This window comes from Takifugu rubripes, chromosome 15 (genome assembly GCF_901000725.2).
Source record: "Takifugu rubripes chromosome 15, fTakRub1.2, whole genome shotgun sequence".
NCBI classification, from domain to species: domain Eukaryota; kingdom Metazoa; phylum Chordata; class Actinopteri; order Tetraodontiformes; family Tetraodontidae; genus Takifugu; species Takifugu rubripes.
Genome location: NC_042299.1, coordinates 5862726 through 5890527, shown reverse-complemented (window position 1 = coordinate 5890527; position 27802 = coordinate 5862726). Strand labels below are relative to the sequence as shown.

The 27802-nt window shown below is 46.8% G+C and overlaps 1 pseudogene; it reads right to left on the bottom strand.

Moving 5' to 3' along the window:
- Positions 1–23512, bottom strand: part of LOC101066838 (odorant receptor 131-2-like) — a 43549-nt pseudogene extending 20037 nt beyond the window's left edge.
- Between the last annotated feature and the right edge of the window lie 4290 nt (positions 23513–27802).

Genomic DNA, 27802 nt, shown 5'->3' with positions numbered 1-27802 from the left:
CCCACCCCCCACCCCCCACGACTGCTACCCCCCTTGTCAAAATCCACGGATGATGTCCGGAATAAACAGCGGGCAGATTTTTAAATAATAAATCAACTCGAGGATCGATTGACTTTTCCACAGATTGAGACCGCAGTTTAATTTAAGGCGGGACGTCGAAAGATTGAATCGCGCAGATGATTGGCTGTCGAAAGATTGAATGGCGCATATGATTGGCTGTCGAAAGATTGAATGGCGCATATGATTGGCTGTTGAAAGATTAAATGGCGCATATGATTGGCTGTTGAAAGATTGGATCGGCGACACGACTGGCTGTTGAAAGATTGAATGGCGCATATGACTGGCTGGGCTTATACAGCTTTTCGCGTAGCGCCAATCCTCCTGAGAGATCAGCTCTTTTCACTTGTTTTGTTTGATTGCTAGATGTTTTGAAGACGTTTAATGCAGATTTTTGACTGCCCTGTTTTTTAAATGTAGTTTGTTGGGAGATTTTAGGGCAAACCACCTGAGCTTCCTCTCTAAATTCATTTTTTCCGAACTTATCTCCAACCTCTCCCTGTCCCTGTTTGATCATTCTAATCTGTCTCCAAAGTTCCCACACTGTCTCACGTAACTCCTGTATTTGTTCATCTCTGTCCACATCTAACTGACCACTATTAGTAGTCAAAACTGGCAATTGATATGGGGGTAAGGAAGAGGTAGTAGGTAATGATGGGTAAAGAGTGGTGTTAAGTGTCAGTGTCTGGTTTGGATCTTCTAATGGAGGCTTCTCCACATTGGGCACTCGTGTAACCCCCCTAGATCTGCAATAGTGCACCGCTGCATATGTCACAGCCACAACATGTATCCTTCGACGCTTATCTTCCAACTCCTTACCCTGTTTTTTCCATGATTTTCCTGCTATAAAACCTAATTTTGGATTATCCAAATGATCTTGTAATCTAGTGTGAATTTCTGACTCCCACTTACACAATGCTTCAGCTAAATTAACCTTCACCTCTGGAGGGGGAAGTATCTATTGCTTCCGAGCTTTCTTCCACAACTTTTTTATTGCATCCAATTCTCTCTCCCTGTCCTCTTCTTTCATGCCACTCACCACCTGATCAAGAGTCCACTTCCACTGTTCTTCCACAGACCGAGGATAGGGAGAACATTCTCCTTGATCCCAACATGATTTACCACATTCCAGTTTCATCTTTAACTATGCTCCCAAGTGAGATTGAATATGAATGACTCCAACTGTCAACTCAATGCCTCAGTGAAACAAGCTTCTAGATCAAACTCCGTTGATCCGGTTCCACTCTGGGGGTTAATTCCCAAGGACAAAGAGCCTTTTAATTCACGTTCACTCTGTCACTTTTCCAACCCACACACAAACACAAATCTCGGGCGTCGGGAGTGTCCATCCCGTCAACTGCGCTCCGAGTCCAAACCCAATTCTTTTTCATATACAGTGCACTGCATACAGCAATACAGCACTGTACTATTTCCGGTTTACTCTAACCGTCTATTCCCTGTTTTTTCAACAGTACTTCCGGCCTCTAACCATTCAACTTTACGGACTCTAACCATACTTACGGACTCTAACCATTCAAATTTACGGACTCTAACCGTACTTACTGCAGTCGTTTCAATATTTGCAATATTTGTATCTGGAATTTATAACTAGGACACTTCAATTGACAGTGACGACAAATTTTTGGAAATGGCCAATGTGCAGAACTTTTGATTAAACAGGTGTCTGCTTACCTTTTATTAGGGATCCCTTTGTCGTCAGTTGTCCTCCGAAGTAACCGTTGTTGAATTCTTTGCCTCAGATGACTTTTCTGTCTTCATCACGTCGGGGTCACCAAATTGTTGGATTGCAATACCTCTTGTGTGTCACTGCCAATCCGCGTGTTCTTTAAATGAAGACTTCAAGTAAACAAATGCCAATTTCAAAATGTATTTACAATAAAATTATTTCAAGATACAAATATTACAGAGCTCTGGGCCAGTTCATAACCCTACAAACAACAGAGTCAATTGTCAGGGCATGAAGTCTGACCGCCTAACTATCCCTTGGCCCAGTCTTTTATAGAACAATATATGTAAATTATTGATGCTAATTCAGTCCAATCCAGTCCTTCTTCTTGGATGACCTCTTCTTCTTCTTCCCGCCTCATTTGGTGTTGGTGCAGTCCTTCTTCTCCATTTTCTTCCCAGATAGCCAGGTCAGAGGTCATTCCTGCCGAGGAACTTATCCACACCAATAAACTATTCTGTCACGTTTTACGATGGGGGTCTACCACTTTCCTTCTGACTGTCTCCTCCTGGCTCCAACTGTCTAAACAACATTCATGTCAAGGAAGGGTCAACTGACTGCTTATCTTTATTCCACTGATTAAACATTCTACTATTCCTAACTTCTAAAGTGCTTATAACAGAAAACAGAAACATATGGTACAACACATGATAATAAAATAAAGACAATTCTCTTCAGAACGACGGACAAGATTCAAAGATGTGGTAGCATTCATCAACACGCAGGCAGAAATGGCATCAAACCCTGTGTTTGGTGAAATCCCACGACAAACAAAACACCAGACAGACAATAAGACTGGGAGGACCGGCGGAAAGAAAAACATCACAACACTGGCCATCGAGGTAAAACCACAGAAAACTGAGAAAGGTGTTGTGGATGGAAACAATAAAACTCAGGAGAAAGGAACACACGTGGATAAAGCCTTTAATAAACCTTGTATCTTCTGTCAGGGAGATCATACAATGGAACAATGCAAAAAACTTCAAAAAATGTTGCACAAGGAAAAGTTGGAGTTCCTCAAGGGCAAAGGACTCTGCTTGCTTACAGCAGGACACATGAGTAAGGCTTGTGAAGAAAAGAAAAGCTGTCAGATATGTTCAGCGACACACCCTACACTCCTTCACATAAAGCAGAAACCCAAAGACTCATCAAGGGAAGAGGCTTCGAAGATGGAGCTTAAAGACGAGTCTCCTAAAGTGGTCAGCGGATTTATGGATGCAGGGGACACGGGCCTCCAGACTGGGGCCGGGGGCGCTGATAGCATCCTCGCTATCGTTCCTGTGAGAGTAAAGGCAAGGAAGGGAAACAAAGTGCTGACTTGTTATGCATTCCTGGACCCAGGAAGTAATGCTTCCTTCTGCACTAACAAGCTGGCAAATGACCTTCACCTGCAAGGAAAAAATGTGAACATCCTACTCACTACCATGGGAGAACAAAAGACAGTCTCCTGCAAGGCTGTACCAGACCTAGAAGTGAGCAGCCTGGAAGGCGACGACTTTATCGAGCTCACAGAAGTTTTTGTACAAAAGGTTATCCCTGTGAGTAAAGAGAACATTCCGACGCAAGAAGACGTGGATAAGTGGCCACATCTGCTAGGTGTACGAATCCCTTCAATCGAAGCAGATGTCGGTCTTCTGATTGGGACTGATGTGGCTAAAGCCCTGGAACCAGAGGAAGTCATCCGCAGGGTCAAAGATGGACCGTACGCAGTACGTACAGCACTAGGATGGACTGTAAACGGACCGCTGCGTGAGAACATCAGAAGTCGGACAAAATATGGATGCCCACAGATCAAGACAAATCGCATTTCAGTGGCTCGACTGGATGAATTATGGGCTCAGCAATTCAAGTGTGATTTTCCTGAGAACGCTCAGTCAGAGCATTTGGAAATGTCCAAGGAAGATCAGCTGTTCATGGATCGAGTCTCTGAGTCAACCAAGCTGGTCAATGGTCACTACTCAATCAGGTTGCCGTTGAAAAACAAAGATGTGAAAATGCCCAATAATAGAGCTGTGGCAGAGCAACGAGCGCACAACATGAAGAAGAAGCTTCAGAGGAACCAGACGTTCAAAGACGACTACGTCAGCTTTATGAACGACATGATCAACAAAGGCTACGTTGTAAAAGTACCAAATGAAGACCTAAAATGGAGTGATGGAAAGGTGTGGTTTATTCCGCATCACGCTGTTTACCACCTTAAGAAGCAGAAAATACGAGTGGTATTCGACTGTGGCGCTTCTTACCAAGGAACCACACTCAATGAACAACTACTTCAAGGGCCTGACATGACAAGCAGTCTCATCGGCGTCTTAACAAGGTTCCGTCAAGACCAAGTCGCAATAATGGTGGACGTAGAATCAATGTTCCATCAAGTTAAAGTACCACCAGAAGGCGCTGACCTTCTCAGGTTCCTGTGGTGGCCGGACGGCGACGTCTCACAAGAGCTGCAAGAATACAGGATGGAGGTCCACTTGTTTGGCGCCACCTCCTCACCAAGCTGTGTGTGTTATGCTTTGAGAAAATGTGCTGAAGATAACAAGAGCAGTTTTGATGCAGCTGTAGTGGAAACGGTTTTGTGTAACTTCTATGTTGACGACTGTTTGAGATCAATTGCATCCGAACAAGAAGCAGTCAAGTTATATCAAGACCTGAAGGCCATCTGTCAAACAGGAGGATTCAGACTAACAAAATGGATGACCAACAACCAGACTGTGTGGTCAAGTTTCCTACAAGAGGACCGGGAAACAGAAGTCAAAACCCTCGACTTCGACCAGGAATCACTCGCCATGGAGAGAGCCTTAGGCGTACTGTGGTGTATCCGGTCAGATCAGTTTAAGTTCCACGTCAACATCCAGCAGAGGCCTCTCACCCGAAGGGGAATCTTGGCAATGATGAGTTCAGTCTACGACCCACTGGGGATGTTGTCTCCAGTCGTACTGCCTGCCAAAAATATTCTCCAGGAATTGTGCAGACTGAGAACAAGATGGGACGATGCTGTGTCAGACCATCTTGCACAACACTGGTCAAGGTGGATGGAAGAGCTTCAGCAGCTCACCAACTTTGGAGTGGACCGGTGCTTCAAACCACCAGAGTTTGGAGAAACAGTGGAGGCTCAACTACATCACTTCAGTGACACAAGTGAAACAGGCTACGGTGTTGTCACTTACCTGGTCCAGAAGAACAGCAGCAACCAAATACACTGCTCATTCATCATGGGGAAGGCAAGGGTTGCCCCTCTTAAACCCATAACTATCCCGCGGCTGGAGCTGACAGCGGCTACCTTAGCTGTTAAGGTGGTGATGAGAATTGTCTTTATCTTGTTGTTATGTGTTTCACCATATGTTCCTGTCTTCTCTTAGAAGTTAGGCAAGGTAGACTCATTAGCAAATGTAATAAAGAACAGAGACATTCCATTCACAGGATTGTTGTTTGTTCCACTGTAATCTCAGGACCAGTCAGGCAGGGGGTGTTAAACAATCATTGTAAACAGGACATCAGGCTGGGGTTGATGATCGTATTTGCATGAAGAATGGGAACTTTGATCTGGCCACCTGGGAAAATAATGGAAAAGAAGGACTGTACCAACACCAAATGGGACGGGAAGAAGAGGACGAGGTCATCCCAGCAGGGGATCTGGATTGAATTGCATGAACATTGTGAATTTGCATGTGTGTTACTATAAAAGACTGGGCCAAGGGATAGTTAGGTTGTCAGTCTTCATGCCCTGACAATTGACTCTGTTGTTGCTAGGGTTATGAACTTGCCCGGAGCTCTGTAATATTTGTATCTCGAATTGGTTCTATTGTTAAATACATTTTGAAATTGGCATTTTTCTTCTTGGAGTCTTCATTCAAAGAACACGCGGATTAGCAGTTACATACGGGAGGTATTGCGATCCAACAGTGGACACCATAATAAAGAAAGAACTGCAGATTCCACTGTCAGATTCCAAGTTCTGGACAGACAGCACCGCTGTACTCAAGTACATAGCAAGCGAGAAGAACAGATTCAAGACATTTGTGGCGAACAGGGTCGCTATGATCTTACAAGCATCAAGAGTGGGGCAATGGAGCTACATCAACACACGGATGAATCCAGCTGACTACGCTTCCAGGGGTCAAAGGGTGAGTGTGTTCACACAGAACAAAGTATGGATCTCAGGTCCCGCTTTCCTCAGCAAGCCAGAATCAGAATGGCCAGACCAGTGTGTTCACTTGGAGAAGCTTACAGTGGTAGATCCTGAGGCCAAGAAAGGCATACTTGTTAACGCTACTACAGTGGAAAAAAACACTGATGTAATGCAACAACTAACAGAACACTTCTCTTGCTGGATACGGCTAAAAAAGGCGGTGACATGGCTCGCTCGAGTCAAAGGGACGCTGGTGAACCTGTCAAAGAAGAGAAAGGAAATGAATGAATCATACAAGGACCAAGAACAAGTGAACAAAGAAATGACAAGCTATAAGAGGAGTCTCAAACAGACTTACCTGACTCTGGACGATCTGCAACAAGCTGAGCTGGATATCATCCGTCATTGTCAGCAAAGGAAGTTCCAAGAGGAAATGTCTGCTCTTCAGAGAAAAGAGCCCGTCAAGAAAGGCAGTCGAATCTTCAGACTGAATCCAAAACTTCAGGAGGGAATCCTTCGTGTTGGAGGAAGGTTAAGTCGAGCATCCATGCCAGCCGAAGCCAAGCACCCGATGCTCCTGCCTAAAGACCATCATGTGGCTTATCTGATTCTCCAGGATGCACATGAGCGACTGGGACACAGCGGACACAAATGCTGTCTCGCTGTACTATCTGTCGAAGACAACAAGACAACATGGTGCATCAGGCACACAAACGATGGCAGACTTACCGAGAATTAGACTTGTACCGGATGAACCACCTTTTACCAGAAGTGGAGTGGATCTCTTTGGACTAGTGATGGGACGATGATACCTCAAGGAGTGTATTGACACACTACACAAACTGTGTCGGCACTGTATTGATACTGTGTTGGTCACCCGATAGTGACCCCTGCAGTAGTTATAAAATTATTGCAGGTAAAGGAATTCCTTGTTTGCTAAACTGAGTTGGTATGTAAAATATAATAAATTTGAGTTACAATTTTTTACTTATGTACACACATTCTTTGTTAACTCAACTGTTAAATCATATGAAATAATACAAAAAAGTGATTAGTTTATGAATTTTTATTGAGGAACAAAAGTTTTTGGAGTGTCTTTGCTCCAAGGCGATTTCTCCTCTTAAACACCAGCTCCCCAGCCTTAGAAAATACTCTTTCACACGGTGCAGATGACGATGGTGAGCAGAGAGTTTTAAGTGCAAGTTGATGCAGATGTGGATATGTTTTCTGGTTCTCTCACGAGTATCTGCCAATTCTTCATTGCTATGCCGAGCTCTGTAATGCCTCAGCATTGATGAAGTGCTCTTATTGATGTAAGAGAGCTCTGTGGAGCAGAGCTGACACTTCACCTACAATAACATAAAAAGTTACAAACAATTCAAACCACTTACCAGAACAGAGTAAAAACTAAGGTGGTGCATTGCATTCACTTGTTAAAAAAATAGACACCCTATAAAATGAGTAAAGCAACTGTAAGGCTTTTTAACTGACTATCATATGTATCACAGGTCATTCACTTGATAAACTGATAAAGTGAGTGCAATGCGCCACCGTAAAAATAGTATATAACAGTAAACAATGCTGAAAGGAGAAAAAAGATTTCCCTTGTTTGGAGTCACAAGATCAAAATTATTCCACACTGGGGAAAACTTCTTAGAACGATCCATTACCACGCAACTGCAAAACTCCATCCAACAAACCCACGACATGTCGATACAGTTTGTTTCCTTATAAACACACTTTGGCGCGGCACATCCAAACGATACAATTCCTGTATCGGTCACGTGATTCTTTCTTAAAGCGATACACGCACCGATACGGGGTTTCACTCTTGAGCTCTCGGCACAGTGCTGACGCACCAGTGTCGCTCGTCCCATCACTACTTTGGACCATTCAATGTAAAACGAGGAAGATCCTATGTAAAAAGATACGGAGTTATCTTTACCTATCTTGCAAGTCGTGCAGTCCAAATCGAAATGGTGACATCACTGGAAACAGACTCCTTTATTCATGCTCTGCGTCACTTCATCGCAAGAAGGGGTCAAGTGAAAGAAATGAGATCCGACAGTGGGACTAACTTTGTCGGAGCTGACCGCGAGCTCAGAAAGGCAATAAAGGAGTGGAATACTTCACAAATTAAGAACATCTTGCTCCAGCATTACATCAAATGGATATTCAATCCTCCATCCGGATCTCACCACGGAGGGGTGTGGGAGAGAATTATCCGCTCCATCAGAAAGATCATGGTTGCTACGCTGAGAGAACAAAGCTTGGATGAAGAAGCTCTTCAAACGTTCTTCTGTGAATGTGAGGCCATTCTGAACAGCAGGCCTATTACCATGCCTTCAAACGACATGAACGATCTGGAAGCCCTCACCCCACAGCACTTGCTGCTGCTGAAGACTCAACCAAACTTACCACCGGGACTCTTCCAGACAGGTGACAATTATGCACGCAGAAGATGGAGGCAGGTCCAATACATGAGTGACCTATTCTGGAAGCGCTGGACCCGAGAGTACTTGCCTCTACTCCAGAAAAGAAAGAAATGGAACCACCTATCACGGAACTTCATCCCAGGTGATGTAGTCTTGATCATCGACGAGTCAGCACCTAGGGGATCCTGGCTGATGGGAAGGATCATCAAGACTACAGAGGATGAGCATGGAATGGTCCGCAAGGTTCGAGTCAAGACAAAGACTAATGAGCTTGAGAGGCCAATAACAAAGCTCTGCTTACTGCAAGAAGCAGCATGAGAAGGACTGTTATGTACCTGGTTGGGTGATATTTGCTTTGTGTTACTAAAAAGAAAGACTTTTTTCAAATAAGTTGTAATTGTTTCTGCCCTAGAAAGCAATTAGGGGCCAGGTATGTAGAGGCAGAAGTACAGTTCATGGTTATGCAGTTCATATTATTAAAATGTGTTAAGAAAATGCATAATTCAATAATATAAGCACAGAGAGATTTAATAGTTAATCATTTCATTTCTAACTTTATAATGGTTAAAAGGGTTAAAATGTCTAACTGAATTCATGTTGTTATGTGATTTCTGTTGATAAAATTAGTGCTTCTCCTTTAAGACCGCATAGAGCCAGGTGTGCCTGTTTACCGTGAGCGGGCAGTCAGTGCTTGAGAGCTGGAGAAGCAAACGGTTTTCTTACCTCTCTCTCTCTTCCATCCATCCATTCTCTACCGCTTATCCGGGTCGGGTCGCGGGGGCAGCAGCCTAAGGAGAGAAGCCCAGACTTCCCTCTCCCCAGCTACCTCCTCCAGCTCATCCGGAGGGATCCCCAGGCGTTCCCAGGCCAGCCGAGAGACATAGTCTCTCCAACGTGTCCTGGGTCTCCCCGGGGGTCTCCTACCGGAGGGACATGCCCTGAACACCTCACCAGGGAGGCGTCCAGGGGGCATCCTGACTAGATGCCCAAGCCACCCCATCTGGCTCCTCTCAACGCGGAGGAGCAGCGACTCTACTCCGAGCTCCTCCCGGATGGCAGAGCTTCTCACCCTATCTCTAAGGGAGAGCCCAGCCACCCTACGGAGGAAGCTCATTTCAGCCGCTTGTACCCGTGATCTTGTTCTTTCGGTCATTACCCAAAGCTCATGACCATAGGTGAGGGTAGGAACGAAGATCGACCGGTAAATCGAGAGCTTCGCCTTTCGGCTCAGCTCTCTCTTCACCACAACGGACCGGTGCAGAGTCCGCATTACTGTGGACGCCACACCGATCCGCCTGTCGATCTCCCGCTCCATTCTTCCCTCACTCGTGAACAAGACCCCGAGGTACTTAAACTCCTCCACTTGGGGCAGGATCTCCTCCTTTACCCGGAGAAGGCACTCCACCTTTTTGCGGTCGAGAACCATGGCCTCGGATTTGGAGGTGCTGATTCTCATCCCAGCCGCTTCACATGTGGCGGCGAACCGATCCAGTGATAGTTGGAGGTCACGGGCCGATGAAGCCAACAGGACCACATCATCCGCAAAAAGCAGAGACGCGATCCTGAGGTCACCAAACCGGATCCCCTCAACACCATGACTGCACCTAGAAATTCTGTCCATAAAAATTATGAACAGAATCGGTGACAAAGGGCAGCCCTGGCGGAGGCCAACCCTCACCGGAAACGAGTTCGACTTACTGCCAGCAATTCGGACCAAACTCTGGCACCGATCGTACAGGGAGTGGACAGCCCGTATCAGCGGGCCCGACACCCCATACTCTCGGAGGACCCCCCACAGGACCCCCCGAGGGACAAGGTCGAATGCCTTCTCCAAGTCCACAAAACACATGTGGACTGGTTGGGCAAACTCCCATGCACCCTCGAAGACCCTGCGGAGGGTGTAGAGCTGGTCCACTGTTCCACGGCCAGGACGAAAACCACATTGCTCCTCCTGAATCGGAGGTTCGACTATCCGGCGGACCCTCCTCTCCAGTACCCCTGAATAGACCTTACCAGGGAGGCTGAGGAGTGTGATCCCCCTATAGTTGGAACACACCCTCCGGTCCCCCTTCTTAAAAAGAGGGACTACCACCCCGGTCTGCCAATCCAGCGGCACTGCCCCCGATGTCCACGCGATGTTGCAGAGTCGAGTCAACCACGACAGCCCTACAACATCCAGAGCCTTAAGGGACTCTGGGCGGATCTCATCCACCCCCGGGGCCTTGCCACCGAGGAGTTTTTTAACTACCTCGGCAACTTCAGCCCCGGAGATACGAGAGCCCATCTCCAGGTCCCCAGGCCCTACTTCCTCACTGGAAGGCGTGTTGGTGGGATTGAGGAGGTCCTCGAAGTATTCCTTCCACCAATCCACAACATCCCGAGTTGAGGTCAGCAGCACACCATCACCACTATACACAGCGTTGACAGTGCACTGCTTCCCCCTCCTCAGACGCCGGATGGTGGTCCAGAACCTTTTCGAGGCCGTCCGAAAGTCGTTCTCCATGGCCTCACCGAACTCTTCCCATGCCCGAGTCTTTCCTCGGCAACCGCCGTAGCTGCACTCCGCTTGGCACGCCGGTACCCATCTGCTGCCTCAGGAGTCCCACAGGCCAGTAAGGCCCGATACGACTCCTTCTTCAGCTTGACGGCATCCCTCACCGCTGGTGTCCATCAGCGGGTTCGGGCATTGCCGCCACGACAGGCACCAACCACCTTGCGGCCACAGCACCGGTCAGCTGCCTCAACAATGGAGGCACGGAACACGGTCCACTCGGACTCAATGTCCCCCGCCTCCCCCGGGACATGGTCAAAGCTCTCCCGGAGGCGTGAGTTGAAGCTCCTTCTGACAGGGGACTCTGCCAGGCGTTCCCAGCAGACCCTCACAACACGTTTGGGCCTGCCAGGTCTGTCCGGCATCCTTCCCCACCATCGGAGCCAACTCACCACCAGGTGGTGATCAGTTGACAGCTCCGCCCCTCTCTTCACCCGAGTGTCCAGAACATGCGGCCGCAAATCCGATGACACAACCACAAAGTCGATCATCGATCTGCGGCCTAAGGCGTCCTGGTGCCAAGTGCACATGTGGACGCCTTTATGTCTGAACAAGGTGTTCGTTATGGACAATCTGAGACGAGCACAGAAGTCCAATAACAAAACACCACTCGGGTTCAGATCAGGGGGGCCGTTCTTCCCAATCACACCTCTCCAGGTCACACTGTCATTGCCAACGTGAGCATTGAAGTCACCCAGGAGGACGAGGGAGCCCCCAGAAGGGGCACTCTCCAGCACTCCCTCTAAGGACTCCAAAAAGGGTGGATACGCTGAACTGCTGTTTGGACCATAGGCACAAACAACAGTCAGGATCCGTCCCCCCACCCGAAGGCGAAGGGAGGCTACCCTCTCATCCACCGGGGTAAACTCCAATATACAGGCACTGAGCTGGGGAGCAACCAGAATTGCCACCCCTGCTCGTCGCCTCTCACCATCGGCAACTCCAGAGTGGTAGAGAGTCCAACCCCTCTCAAGAAGACTGGTTCCAGAGCCCTTGCCGTGCGTCGAGGTGAGGCCAACTATATCTAGTCGGAACTTCTCAACCTCGCGCACCAACTCAGGCTCCTTTCCCACCAGAGAGGTGACATTCCATGTCCCTAGAGCCAGTTTGTGCAGCCGGGAATCAGACCGCCAAGGTCCCTGCCTCCGGCTGCTACCCAAAACACAATGCACCCGACCCCCTTGGCCCCTCCTGCAGGTGGTGAGCCCACGGGAAGGGGGTCCCATGTTGCCTCTTCGGGCTGCGCCCGGCCGGACTCCATGGGCAGAGGTCCGGCCACCAGGCGCTCGCCAACGTGCCCCACCCCCAGGCCTGGCTCCAGGAGGGGGCCCCGGTGACCCGCATCCGGGCAAGGGAAACTTGGCACCAAAGTTGTTCAGCATCATTAGGGGGTCCTCTCTCTCTCTTCTATAAGTAATTAGTTGCAACAAGTGTGTTAGCCAACCCCAAACGTTTCGTAATTTTGTGGAAATAAACCTGGAGATTTTTTATATTTTTTCTTCACTACAAACGTTTCCTGAGTGGATTTGTGGAACTACACAGCTGAGCTACAGACACCGCCGGTGGAATGCAACTTTTTGCTAGCATTAGACTGATGAGTAAGCCACTGCTAGATCTCAAGCTAATCAAATCTCTACATACCACACACAGGATAAGACATTTTTATCAAACGAGCAGCCAAAATGTAGAGAACCTGACTCATTACCATCTGTATACTGTCTGCAAAAAGGAGGTTAAACAGCAGAATGTAACGGGAGGTCTCGCAGAACACTGCTTTACTCCTCAGGCTGAACAACATGATTCCATTGATGTAGAGGAAAACACAGCAGGGTACTGTAGTCAGACTGGAAAACATCATTCTCTCTAGTAATCCCTGATACTGCTGATCAACAGTGACATTAAATAAAGACTGAATTTCATCCATTTCAGAGAAAATACATCAATTAAAACTATAAAATTGGAAAACTCATTAAAAGTGATTTCTCTTACACAATGTAAATAAAACTAACCTATGAACAGGATGAAACACCTGACAGCATTCAAAGACCCATTTCTTCTAGTGAAGGTGCCAACTTTGTCGTTTCTACCTTTATCAAATACTCTGATCCCTTCTTTACCTCTCAACACCATAAATGATTTCTGTAATCACACCCACATCACCACGTGACACAGTTGCATGACTGCATGATGAGTTTAACAACCATTTGGGAATAGGCTACATTTCATACAATAAAACTAATTTTCAAATGGATGTTTGATATCCTCATTCTCTATCCGAGATAAGGTCTTTTTACATGGGGAACTTGGTTAACTTTGAAGTGTGAATTGACCTGAGAATGGATGGGTTTGCCCACGGCTTTATGGGGAGGATAAGGGGTATTTTGCAAATTTCTGTGTTGCTAAAGAATATCAAAATATTGGCATTGTAATATTTAGAAACTTATGTTGAGACCAACATCAAACTGCTGCCAATAGAGAGGTTGCTGAGCCCTTTTTGACATCTAACTGTCACGTCCAGTTCTTTCTCTAGGGCGGGGATGCTCACACTTTTTCAGCATGCGAGCTACTTATGAAATGACCCAGTCAAAATGATCAACCCATTGTATTTATTTACAATTTATTGAGGATTCTTACAATTTATGTTGATGTACTTTGCATAACCACATATGTTGCACAATACAACATAATTAGCTATGTACAGTTTTTGCCATTACCTGAGTTCACTTTTGTACTGAATTGAATCAGTCAAGGATGCATAGTCTGGACAGTAGCTGCTGACAGCCACATTTACAAATGTTTATCAGTCATAGTGGAATGATATTTGGACTTATTTAGCTTCATATGGGAAAAGGCTGACTCACATTAATAAGTGGAGCCAAATAATGCAAGTCAAGGAGGTATAACATTTTCTCACGTTGGGGTACTTTCCCTCTCCTAGTAAGTTCCAGAATTGTCCATGAGCTCTGGACTTTAGTTCAATGTCGGCTTGTAGTGTCAGGTTCCCAGTTTTTGGGAACTCTTTTGCAGGGTTTCTCCTGGGGGGGGGCGTGGTGGAGCCATGCCTCAGCCGCAGGTGGTGCCAGGGACTGGTGCACCTGCAGACGATCGGTAATCAAGCCACCTATTTATGGACTGTTCTCACGGTTGGCCAGCGTTGGCGTGTCTTGTCTGTTTCGGAATACCCTGGCTATACCCTCCTGGACTATCGTGAGACTTTTTCTTCGTGGATAACTTTTGAACCCGGTTATCGGATTATTGTTTGTCTTCATCCTTCGTGGACTGCTTTCGACCCCGCTCGGGATTTTTGTTGTAAGTTTACATTCCCTGTTTTGATGAAGAACTGAGTTGTGGTCTCCACGCCTTTTTGAGTTGCTCAACGTTCTATAAACTTTAATAAAGCTTCTCGGAAAACGATACGCCACTGTGTTCTGCCTGCTTTCGGGTCCTGATACAACCGCTCGTAACATGTAGTGTCAAAATCCTATTTTTCATTTTTATACCCTATCTTAAGTTTAAGAGAAAAAAACAAGGGCGAAAAATTGTCGGTAACAAATTGACTAGCTTGTTAGCTTTGCTGCACTTGGAGCCGTTGTCTGTGCATGCACAGTGACCCAAGTGTCAAAAAATTCAGATATCATCTGACTGGCTGTCCTATAGATCAAGCAAGTGACGGGATGGATGATAGGTATACGACTGTTTTTTGTTTTTTTGTTTTTTTTTTACTGTCTCCCGATCTATCAATAGTAGCTTGGTAGATTGCGAGCGACGTATTGAGCACCCTTTCTCCAGGGGGTGTGGTGGATTCCTATTAACCGTTCGCTGGTGACTGTTAAACCTGCAACAGGTTATCAATCAACAGCTGCTGCCTTCTGTGCACCAGCATCTGATTGTTTCATTTGCTTTGTGGTAAACGTGGGTCAGCCGTGTCTTCTCGTGATTCGTACCTTCGAGTAACTTTCTGTTTTCTCACGCCTCTTCCTAGGTCACCACTGAAGAGAATTGTCTTTATCTTGTATTATGTGTTTTACCATGTGTTCCTGTCTTCTCTTAGAAGTTAGGCATGGTAGATCCATTAGCAAATGTAATAAAGATCAGAGACATTCCTTTGACAGGATTGTTGTTTAGACCATTGTAATCTCAGGAGCCAGTCAGGCAGGGGGTGTTAAACACCCATTATAAAACAGGACATCAGGGTGGGGTTGATGAGCTTATTTGCATGAAGAATGGGAACTTTGATCTGGTCACCTGGGAAGATAATGGAGAATCAGAATCAGAAGCAGATTTATTGCCATTGTTCATGTAATACACAGTATTACACAAACGAATTTGTCATGGTGTGACGCTGCGACATTCAACATAAAGAAGACCACACTAGAATAAGATAAATAAAATAAGACATATATACAGTATATACATAAATAGTAAGTGGTAAGAGGTAAGTGGTAAGAAATAGTGCAGGTCAATGCAGGAGTAATGTGATGTATTGTTCGTGAGTCCGACTGGCTGCTGTTCATGGTGCTTAAGTAATAAGTCACTTGGTGTTCAGCAGCCTGATGGCAGAGGGGAAGAAGCTGTTCGTGTAGCGGGAGGTTTTGGTCCGAATGGACCGTAGTCTCCTGCCTGAGGGGAGGGGGGAAAACAGTCCGTGATCAGGGTGGGAAGGGTCGGCCGTGAGCCGACCTGCACACCTCCGGGTCCTGGAGATATACAGGTCCTGGATGGATGGAAGCCTGCAGCCGATCACCTTCTCGGCAGCGCGCACGACGCGCTGCAGCCTTAGTCTGTCCCTGACAGTGGCACCAGCGTACCACACGGTGATGGAGGAGGTGAGGATGGACTCGATGATGGCCGTATAAAACTGCGCCAACATCCTGGGAGGCAGTTTGAGCTTCCTCAGCTTCCGTAAGAAGAACATCCTTTGCTGGGCCTTCTTGATGAGGGAGCTGATGGTTGGCTCCCACTTAAGGTCCCGGGTGATGGTGGTGCCCAGGAAGCGGAAGGAGTCCGCGATGGTGATGGGGGAGTCCATGAGGGCAAGGGGGGGCAAAGGGGCTGTGACTTTCCTGAAGTCCACAATCATCTCCACTGTCTTCTGAGCATTCAGCTGCAGGTTGTTGTGTCCGCACCAGGACACCAGTCGAGCCACCTCCCTCCTGTAGGCAGTCTCATCGCCATTGGAGATGAGCCCGATGAGGGTGGTGTCATCCGCAAACTTGATCAGCTTGACAGACTGGTGGCTTGAGGTGCAGCAGTTTGTATACAGGGAGAAGAGGAGGGGGGAAAGTACACAGCCCTGGGGTGATCCAGTGCTGATGGTGACGGAGTCCGAGACAGTCTTCCCCAGCCGCACATACTGCCTCCGATCCGTCAGGAAGTGAGTGATCCACCTGCAGAGGGAGTCAGGCACACTAAGCTGGGACAGCTTGTCCTGTAGCAGAGCGGGGCGGATGGTGTTGAATGCAGAGCTGAAGTCCACGAACAGGATCCTCGCGTAGGTTCCCGGGGAGTCCAGATGCTGCAGGATGGAGTGAAGGGCCAGGTTGACCGCGTCGTCCACAGATCTGTTGGCTCTGTAGGCGAACTGCAGTGGATCCAGGAGGGGGGTGGTGATGGACTTGAGGTGTGGCAGGATCAGGCGCTCTAAGGACTTCATGACTACAGAGGTGAGCGCCACAGGTCTGTAGTCGTTAAGCCCGGTGATCCGTGGCTTCTTGGGGACAGGGACGATGGTTGAGGTTTTGAGGCAGGCTGGCACCTGGCACGACTCCAGGGAGGAGTTGAAGATGTCTGTGAAGACAGGAGTCAGCTCCTCTGCGCAGTGCCTCAGGGTGGAAGGAGACACGCCGTCCGGGCCAGGGGCCTTGCGCGGGTTCAACCTGGTGAACTGCCTGCGCACATCCAGTTCACTGATGGTGAATGAAGGGGGGGAGGAGGAGGGGACTGCCTTTGATGGAGTGAGGTCCATGGGGGCAGTGGCACTGGGGGGAGGGGAGGTGTTGGGCATGGCTGACGAGGTGTCAAAGCGAGCATAGTGGAGGGACAGACTCTGACAAAGGGCTTTGTCGTCCTGACCCTTTGAAGCCTGAGGCCTGTAGTTGGTGATCTGCCTCAGGCCTCTCCACACAGAAGCAGAGTCGTTAGCAGTAAACTGCTGCTGAAGTTTCTCCGAATACACAGATTTAGCTCTCCTCAGTTCCTTGCTAAACCGGTATTTGGCCTCTCTGTAGCAGTCTCTGTCTCCACTTTTCAGCGCTGCTTCCTTTTCTTTCCTGATCTGTCTGAGTTTCGGTGTGAACCAGGGCTTGTCATTGGAATAACTCACCCTAGTGCGCGTTGGTAGAATGCGCTCCTCACAAAAGTGGATATATGAGGTCACAGTGTCCGTGTACTCATCCAGATCATGTGTGGCCCCTTTAAACATGTCCCAGTCAGTTGTATCCAAGCACGTGCGCAGCTCCTCCACAGCCTCACTGGTCCATCTCTTCGTGGTGCTCACGGCTGGCTTTATTAGTTTAAGTTTCTGTCTGTATGTGGGGATCAGGTGGACCATCACGTGATCAGACAGTCCTAGCGCAGCACGGGGGATAGCCCGATACGCGTCCTTCACTGTGGTGTAGCAGTGATCCAGCGTGTTCTCTGCTCTGGTGGGGCATTTGATAAACTGTTTGTACCTGGGGAGCTCGTAACTCAGGTTGCTCTGATTAAAGTCACCAAGCACGATAACCAGAGCGTCGGGATAGGTCCGCTCCACTTGTTGAATACAGTCCGCGAGCGTGCGCTGAGCCTCGCGCACATCCGCATCTGGCGAGATGTAAACAGAGGCCAGAATGAATGAAGCGAACTCACGCGGAGAATAGAAGGGTCTGCAGTTGATGAAGAGGTATTCCAAAGCAGGAGAACAGTGCTGAGAGATCACAGTCACATCAGTGCACCAGTCGCTGTTGATGTAGAAGCAGACTCCACCACCTGCTCTCTTGCCAGAGAGCGCCAGGTCGCGGTCGGCACGGAACAGCTGGAATCCCTCGAGGAGGAGCGCGCTGTCCGGTGTCTCTTTCCTGAACCAGGTTTCAGTGAAGCAGAGAACACACGAGGTGGAGAAATCTTTGAGCCGCATCAGCAACTTCAGCTCGTCCATTTTGTTACAAAGTGAGTTGGCGTTGGACAGAAAGATCCCAGGCAGCGCCGTGCGCGAGCCTCTCCTGCGTCGTCTCGCCAGGGCACCGGCCCGTCTTCCTCTCCTCCGCCGTCTCACCTTTTGGGCCAAAAAGTGAACCAGGTCGGCTGCAGGAGCCAGAAAAACTGGAAGTAAGTCCGTGGGGGTGAGAGTCCTGATGTTTAATAGCTCTTCACGGGTGTAAGAGCAGGCAGACACACAATTAACAAACAAAAATAGACAAGAACGCAGCGAGACGCCAAGGCGACCGCTCTGGGCGCCATTTTAAATGTGAATGAGAAGAAGGACTGTATCAACGCCAAATGGGACTGGAAGAAGAGGACGAGGTCATCCAAGCAGAGGAACTGGATTGGACTGTATGAATATTGATAATTTGCATTTGTGTTTCTATAAAAGACTGGGCCAAGGGACAGTTAGGTTGTCAGACTTCATGCCCTGGCAATGGACTCTAGGGTTATGAACTGGCCCGGAGCTCTGTAATATTTGTATCTTGAATTGGTTCTGTTGCTAAATACATTTTGAAATTGGCATTTTTCTTCTTGAAGTCTTCATTCAAAGAACACGCGGATTAGCGGCTACATACGAGAGGTATTGCAATCCAATACCACGCACCCCTCAATCGGAGGAACAACCAGCACCTCACGCAACTCAGTTTTCACCTCACAGTGCACTGTAAATCTTCGTTCAATTAAAGTCCTGTTTAATCACCATCAGCTGTTTTTTGTCTGCTTATGGGTCCAGCCTGAGCTCTGCTTAACATTAACAATGGGGGAAAAAAAGGCCAATCATGGACTGTTAAACACTTTATATGGAAGCCCTAGACAGTGGCAATTGTTGGGCCACCTGTCATCCACACAGGGATTATGACTGTGGATCAATCTGATTCTTCGCGCCCCATCCTGAAAGGCCACCTATACTCCCTGTCTGTTCGTGAATGCCTGACAGTAGAATACATCAAGTCCTCATAACAAGTAGGAACTATTTGTCCCTCTTCATCTCCTACTGGATGTGGGTATTTCATTGAAGAGGGGAAAGTACAAATTTCTTGGGGCCCAAAATGACCACACTCACCTAAACAATACCACTTACCCTTTTCCACTTATTTCAGCAACCTTTGTTGCAGGGTGCCAAAATCTCAGCATTTAACATTTGAAAATCATCTATGATTATTAATTTCTGGTCATGACATTTGGGTTAACATATGCTCCTGCCATTTCCAAGCCTTCATTAAAGACATTCTCAGGGGCCCGTTAAATAGAAAGGCGCATGTATACCTGGATGATATTCTCCTCGAGCACTGAGAACCATTCAGGGACAGTAAGAGAAGTCCTGACCTGGCTGTTGAACAGCCAATTATATTCAAGCTGAAAGGTGTAAATTTTACCAGTCCCAGGTAATTTTTGTAGGCTACATTATTTCTAAAGGGAAGATGGTGATGGGAATCTGAGCTCAAATAGCCCACTTCAACCTCTCACAAGGAGTTACAGAGACTCCCTGAAATTGATCTTTTTTATCAGAAGATTTAAAGCATTTCACTTTTAGTGGCCACTCCCTTCATACCCTAACACAGCGTCTTTCAACCTTTTTTGAACCAAGGCACATTTTTTTCTTTGAAAAAAATCACAAGGCACACCAGCAGCAGAAAATGTTGAAAAATGAAACTCTGTAGCCTATATTTACTATATAAAGTTGTTTTAATCAAAGTGTCTTCAACAGGAATCAAAGAAAAACAACACATTACAAAAGCATGTTACAATAAAATAAAATATATATGTTTTAGAATAAAATAGAATATTTGGATACGCTCTTTGCAAAACCTGGGCCTGTTTGAATGAAAACAGAGCTGATATACTGACAGGCATAGAAGAAAGACACAAGCACAAAGCTCTTCCTCAACAACTCTGTCTCTGTCTCTGTTTTTAGTTTTTATACCAGTCAGGCTTGAAAAGTTCAACTCACACAGATATGTTGTGCAAAATAGCTTTGTTTGCCAGATTGGGAAACCGCTTGGCAGTAGCCAACCAAAAACTGTGCAAAGGTAAATTTGCAAAGCTTAGATTTACAAAATTCCTTCAGGGAAGAAATGTGATAAGTCTCAACTTCCGGTAACGTATTGCGTCACTTCCTGTCTTCTCAATCGTTCATTGGTTGCACTGTGCATGGTGTGTTGGAGTCACTCTACTTAAAATTGAATACTTGGGACATTCTAGTCCCCTGATACAACAGTGAGAAATAACCCATATTAAACAAATACAGGGCTCCGCCGATTATTAGCATTAGCATGGCCTCACCGTCTGTTTCACCCGGTGTCTTTGTCTGTTCAGCGTGTGAAATGTTTAGTTACTCCTCTGCCTCCTTTAGTGAAGGGAATAGGTGCAGAAAGTGTAGTTTATTTACGGCTATGGAGGCGAGACTTAGTGCGCTTGAGACGCGGTTCCGTAGCTTGGAGTTAGCTGGAGTTGCGTCAGGTAGCCAGGAGAAGCTAGCTGCTGCGGAGCCGCCTAGCGTAGCTACAGCTAGTGGTCCCCCGGCAGCAGCCGAGCAGCCGGCTAGCCAGGGCAGCTGGGTGATGGTTCGCAGGAAGCGTAGCCCAAACCCAAGGCCCACGGTGCACCACCAACTGCTTCCCGTGGCTAATCGCTTTTCCCTACTCGGTGACACATCCGCTGAGAAACTGACCCTGGTAATTGGCGACTCTGTTTTGCGCTACGTGAAGCCGACTCCAGCGACCATAGTTAAGTGCATTCCAGAGGCCAGAGTGTAGAAGCAAATCTAAAGCTCCTGGCGAGAAGTAAATATAAATTTGGTAAAGTTATTATTCATGTCGGAGCAAACGACACAACGCTTCGTCAGTCGGAGGTCACCAAAATTAACATAGAGTCGGTGTGCAACTACGCAAAAACGATGTCGGACTCCATAGCATTCTCTGGGCCCCTCCCCAATCTGGCCAGCGATGAAATGTTTAGTTGCATGTCGTCGCTGACTGTCACAGTGGTGCCCCGAAAACCTGGTGGCCTTTGTAGACAATTGGAGCACTTTTTGGGGAAAACCTGGTCTGATTAGGAGAGACGGTGTCCATCCCACACGGGATGGTGCCTCTCTTATTTCTCGTAACTTGGCTAATTTTATTAGACCCAAAGTGACCTGACAAACCAGGGTCCAGACCAGGATGCAGAGTTTTAGTCTTACACACCTCTCTGCTGCTTCCATAGAACCCTCATCCACCAACAATAATATATTTAACACTATAGAGGTAGTCTCTGTTCAACGGTTAAGAGTTCACCAAGCAGAGCAGGGGAGCAGTCAATCACCATAATCTTATTAAAATTAATACCAAAGCACAAATTGGAGAAACTAACATCACAATTAAATGTGAACTGTTAAATATTAGATCTCTTTTGTGTAAATCCCTGTTAGTGCATGGCCTGATAGCGGATCATCACATTGATTTATTTTGTCTTACTGAGACCTGGCTTCAGGAGGAGTATGTTAGCTTAAATGAATCTTCTCCTCCTACCCATCTTAATTATCATATTCCTCGTGTTACTGGTCGAGGAGGGGGAGTGGCAGCAATCTATCACTTTCGGGCTGCTATGGAACCAGCTCCCTGTCCAGGTACGGGAGGCTGACTCCATCTCTACTTTTAAGATTAGACTTAAAACCTACCTCTTCGAAAAAGCTTATTGTTACTAATTCTGTAGTTCTAGTTACTATCATAAACAGACAAATTATCATACTTAGGGGGTCGTCTAATCATTAGGTTAACATCTTAGCTATGCTGTTATAGGCCAAGGCTGCCGGGGCTAAGAAACATGATCACCTGACAGGCCTCTGTTACCCCACTGGGTCATGAAGAGAATTGTCTTTATTTTATTAGCATGTGTTGTACCATATGTTTCTGTTTTCTGTTATAAGCACTTTAGAAGTTAGGAATAGTAGAATGTTTAATCAGTGGAATAAAGATAAGCAGTCAGTTGACCCTTCCTTGACATAAATGTTGTTTAGACAGTTGGAACCAGGAGGAGACAGTCAGAAGGAAAGTGGTAGACCCCCCATCGTAAAACGTGACAGAATAGTTTACTGGTGTTGATAAGTTCCTCGGCAGGAATGACCTCTGACCTGGCTATCTGGGAAGATAATGGAGAAGAAGGACTGCACCAACACCAAATGAGGCGGGAAGAAGAAAATGAGGTCATCCAAGAAGAAGGACTGGATTGGACTGAATTAGCATCAATAATTTACATATATTGTTCTATAAAAGACTGGGCCAAGGGATAGTTAGGCGGTCAGACTTCATGCCCTGACAATTGACTCTGTTGTTTGTAGGGTTATGAACTGGCCCAGAGCTCTGTAATATTTGTATCTTGAAATAATTTTATTGTAAATACATTTTGAAATTGGCATTTGTTTACTTGTCTGTGTAAATTCTCAGTCATCCAGGTCATTGTATCCAAGGTAGTTTTCTCTGTCAACTGGACTGGGTTTCTTCTCTTGAAGACGTTTCGCCTTCTATCCAGAAGGCTTCTTCAGTTCTGAAATCGCTGGGGAGAGAGCTTGAAGGGGAGGGCTATATATTTTCAAGCTCTCTCCCCAGCGATTTCAGAACTGAAGAAGCCTTCTGGATAGAAGGCGAAACGTCTTCAAGAGAAGAAACCCAGTCCAGTTGACAGAGAAAACTACCTTGCATTTGTTTACTTGAAGTCTTCATTTAAAGAACACGCGGATTGGCAGTGACACACGAGAGGTATTGCAATCCAACAGTCATGGTTTCCTCTCCTCTCCTTTCCTCTCCTTTCCTCCCCCTCATCAAGTAGACTAGTTATGCTGATTCTTGCGTAGTTTTTCTGCTTTCCCCACCCCACCCCCCCTTCTGTTTTCGTTTACAGGTATCGCCGCCTTCGGCGCTGCATGATGATTTCTGGCTCCACTGACCCCCTCGGCCGGCGGCTTGCATAAATAGTGTATTTTTATATTTTGTAACAATTTTGATTGAAAAAGACGCTATATAAATAAAGATTGATTTGATTTGATGTGTTCAAATTGTCCTCCCAAAAAGATTTTGTCTGACTGGGAAACACAATTTGTGGCCCCAGTTCTGGCGAGCTTGCTGCCAACCCAATCAAACATCTGGTTATCCTTCTAAGAGTAAGACCAACCAAGAGATTGAAACATTATCTTGAAACTTGACTCAAATGCTTAACTTCACAAAATCCCTGTGCATCGAATATGCCCAAAATTCCCTCTCTTCAGCAGCATCCACAAGTCTAACCTCTTTCAAGTAGTTTTTGATCGTCAGCCTCCTCTCTTCCAGGGTCTTGAGAATGAAGGGTCCATGGTCTGGAAATCTGGAGGAGTGTGGGTCCGGGTCAGGAGGGCTCTCATCAAGTCCTCTCATTCCTAGATCTTTTCCAACTACCATGATTAACACCATAATAATAATGTTCTGTTGTGGCTCGGGTTTCTCGCCTCCTCCCCCACCTGCAGGATCGGCAGGCAGGGGCGGGCCGGACTCTGATGAGCGTTGAGCCTCTGGCACACCTGCAGCTCATCACCTTAACTCGGCGGCTACTTAAGCTCTCCTCTCTTTGCCTCCGGTGCTGGATTGTTGTCTTTGCTGCAGCGTCTAGCTCTAACCCTGTGATACCTCCAGTTTTCGCCTCGAGTTTTCCCGTGCCTGTTTCTTGTGCCGTGAGTTGTACCAGTGCCTCGTCACTGCTTTACTTTTGAACTTTTCTCAACGGTTTTTGTCCCCTTTGTGGCGATTATTAGTTCGAAGTTTTTGTTGTTACTTTGCTAAGAGTTTATGTTGCTACTTTGATTGATTCCTTCGTGCTTGGCCCTGCATTTTGTTATCAATAAAGAACCTTTTTACTTTTACTCTGCATCTGGGTCCTGGCCTCCTTGACTGTCCATAACAATGTTCAACCCAATTCCTAATTTTGTACATAGTTTGCCCAAAGAAACCTGACATTTCTTTGACTGGACTAACACAAAATTACTTTCAATCAAATTACAAGTCTGTATGACCTCGGGCTACAGAGAGACCTTTTCAGGAGGTGGCTGTTAAAGAGGATTCTTCATTGTTTTTTATTCATAGTATCCCGCACCATGTACAAGAACACACAAACCAGAATTGTGGCAATAGCTTGCCTTTTTTTGCATTTCAAAAGTATTACAACACAGCATGTGCTGTTTGCTTAATATTTACTATCACACTGTTTTGTACCCAGATACAATCCGGCCACTATGGACCCAGCAGAGTCGGACCTGCTGAAGCGGACGCTCTCCGTGCAAGTGGCGCGGGTTCACCAGGTGGAGTCGGCTCTGCGTCAAATGTCGGAGCACATGCAGCGCATCACGGCCGGCGTCTCACAACTCAGCGGTCAGCTGGTCGCCCTGGACGAATGGCTTCCTCGCACACCGGACACCGCCACGTCGGCTCCAGCCGACAGCCTGCCGACCAATCCCTTATTGATTTAACCATCCACATCGATTGGTCTACTGCCACCATCCGCAACTGGAGTAACCATTGCCACGCCCACTGCCTTAAATCCGCTCTGCCACCCAGGCCCACGAACCCATCTCCAGCACCCGAGTAGATCAATTTAACCAATGTTACTTCTGACTACTACAACCTGCAGCAGGTTTTCAGCAAAGCATCTGCCTCCTCGTTACCCCTCTATAGACCTTACGACTGCGCCATAGACTTGCTCCCCGGTGACACTCTTCCCATCAAGAGACTTTTTCACCTGGCCAAGCCAGAGCGGGAGGCGATGGAGAAGTACATTACGGAGTCAGTGGCAGCCGGTCTCATTCATCCCTCCTCGTCTCCCGTGGGGGCGGGGTTCTTTTTCGTAGAAAGGAAGATAAATCCTTACGCCCCTGTATTGACTACACCGGACTAAATGACATCACTGTGAAGAACAAGTACCCCCTCCCTCTGATTGACTCAGCTTTCAGCCCCCTACACACAGCTACGGTGTTTACTAAATTAGATTTGAGAAATGCTTATCACCTCATCAGAATCAGGGAGGGGGATGAGGGGTGTGAGGGTGATGTTTTGGTCACCCGCGCTGTTCGTTCACCAGACTCAGATCAACCACGCAAACAACAGGAGTTCCTTGCAAGGGAGAGCTGAGCAGCAGTTCAAGCTTCCTCTCTCAACTCCGTTCGTCTGCTGCTCGCTCACCTCTTTTATTTGGCGCACACAAGATCATGTCAACCTGACCTCACGATTCCTTCTCTTCCTATCTTTACGACTTCCTCGTGTCCTTGAACATGGTACCTCCAGGTGCTGGGTACACAACAGCTTCAATACTTGATTCAAACACTCATACATTCCTTTTCTTAAACATTCCTTAAACACTCTAAATCTACTCACTATAGCATTTAAACGATAACAACAATAATTCTTCTCACATTTCCCTCCTGTTTATCGTTAAATGCGTCTAGATTCTCATCGTCAGTATTACATCTTTTCATTTCATGAAATTTCAATGCATTACATAATTTTCCTAGAAACACATTTCTTACATTCAGAATTCAACATGTGTACAGCTTAAGACATCTTAAACATTTCATTTACATCTTGTGTCACATTTGTCCATTCTTCTTCTGATTCCTCTTCATTGTTATCCAGTAGAAATCGTTCTTCCACCTGCAGCATAGTACTAGTAACAGCTGATCCCACGAGCCGGCCAATGCAACCCCGAACAAGAGGTACTACACAACAAGCTAGTATGGCTAATACTAGCAGCACTATCCCTATCATTCCTATCTTGAACAACAGTTCCCTCCCCCTTGACAGCATTTCTGTAAGCCAGTCTGGTGGAGGACTACCATCATCAATCATAGCTTTCTGTAGCTTAGTTAAATTTTTCAATGCGCTATCTATCAAATGACCGTCCGCATCATTCTCTGGGATGAACGTACAACAGTAATCTCCTACCATTGCACAAACTCCTCCCTGGGGCGCAACTGTGGTGCAGATCTAGCATTAGCAGCATAAATTATGACTGTGTGATCTTTGAGATGTACAGGAGCACACACTCCTGACCAGTTTGCTGGTAGGTCTGCATACGCATTGTGTCCACATAACCACCATCCCTTATCCACTAATTGCGTGCCTTTGTCTCCTGGCGCGAAAGCGGGATAGTTACATGTACAGTTATAAACTTCTGAACACATCTGTGTTGATTCATTTAAGGTAAAGTAACCACATAAGTACCGGGGGTCATCAATACACTCCTGTTCGCACTGTTCGGAACTTTTATTTTGCTGTAGACACGTTTTCCGATAAGGCCGATTAGTTGAAGTGTTAAACTTCACATCACGACTGACTCCCAGTGTGCATGACGTATAAACAACTTTACAGACATCCTTGTGTAACGACCCCAAATCTCTACCACCACTCCGTGCATAACAGTATGTGTGATTTATCGCACTTAGCACAGGGAATCTGAATCTATTGGCTTTCCCTGTCATTGTCCGTAGTGGCTCTTGGGTGCAGTTGCTGTGAGCCAACCACGTTCCATTCAACAGCTTGAGTGTGAAGTTCGTGTCACGGCTTAGCCCTATGTGGACAAAGCACTGTCCTACACTCCCTGTCATCGGTTCAGCAGTTATTCGCGGTGTATGCACAGAAACTGGTAGCATAGAACAAACGTAACAACGGGAATGATTCCGTGTCCGAGCTGTGAAATTAGCATAGCGCCACCATGTATTCAAACCATAAATGTGTGAGGACTCTGGATTTTGTTCTAACCATGAATGTCTTAAGTGGCTAACTACGGTGCGTTTAGCGCGCACGTAGCTCTCATCCTGTCTCAGAGCATCTTTCTGTCCCTGATTACCTCCCTCCTGTCGGAAGTTCCACAGGCCAAAACTCACGAGTCCTGCCGTCACAGCACTCACCACAATTAGGAAGAACAACTTCATTTCCTTTTAGATCTTCTTCACAGGTTCCGACGGGGTTCAGCCGTTGCTGGACCTATACAGGCCGTCAGCCGTTTACGGAGAGTCCGCCACTGCTCCCTCACCTTCACCTGGAAGAATTTCCTGTTTCTTACAATCGGAAAGGTGTATCCACGACAGTTTCCCGTCCACTCGAACTGCAGTCTTTGTGCTCAGCTGTACTTGATGAGGACCTTCCCATCTAGTCGTGTTCCACCTCTTTCGCACAAACTTCTTCACCCACACGTAGTTGCCCAGTTGAATGGGTTCCTGGGGGGTGGAATCTGTGGAAGACACAGGACTAGGCAGAACATTTACAGCGTTCACACATCGGTTGAGTAACACCTTTTACAGATAATCTGCTATTGTTTCCTCAACATGTTCTAACTCATTTGTTGTTGCAAAGTATGGTAGGCAATAAGGCCACCCATATAATGCTTCAAAAGGTGTGATGCCTGTTTTCTTGTGTGGTGTTATGTGCATCCATAATTTCACCAGGTCAAAACATCCAGATCTTTCCTGTCTCGTCCATACACTTCTTCAGTCTGTTCTTAATAGTACCATTGACTCTTTCAACTAATCCTGCACTCTGAGGGTGATATGCGCAGTGATTCTTCAAATCAATGTCCAAAGTTACTCCGACAGTTTTCACTATCTCATTTACAAAATGGCTTCCATTGTCGCTCCAGATGACCTTCGGGATACCAAACCTGGGAATGATCTCTCTACATAAAACTTTTGCCACTGTTGTGCATCT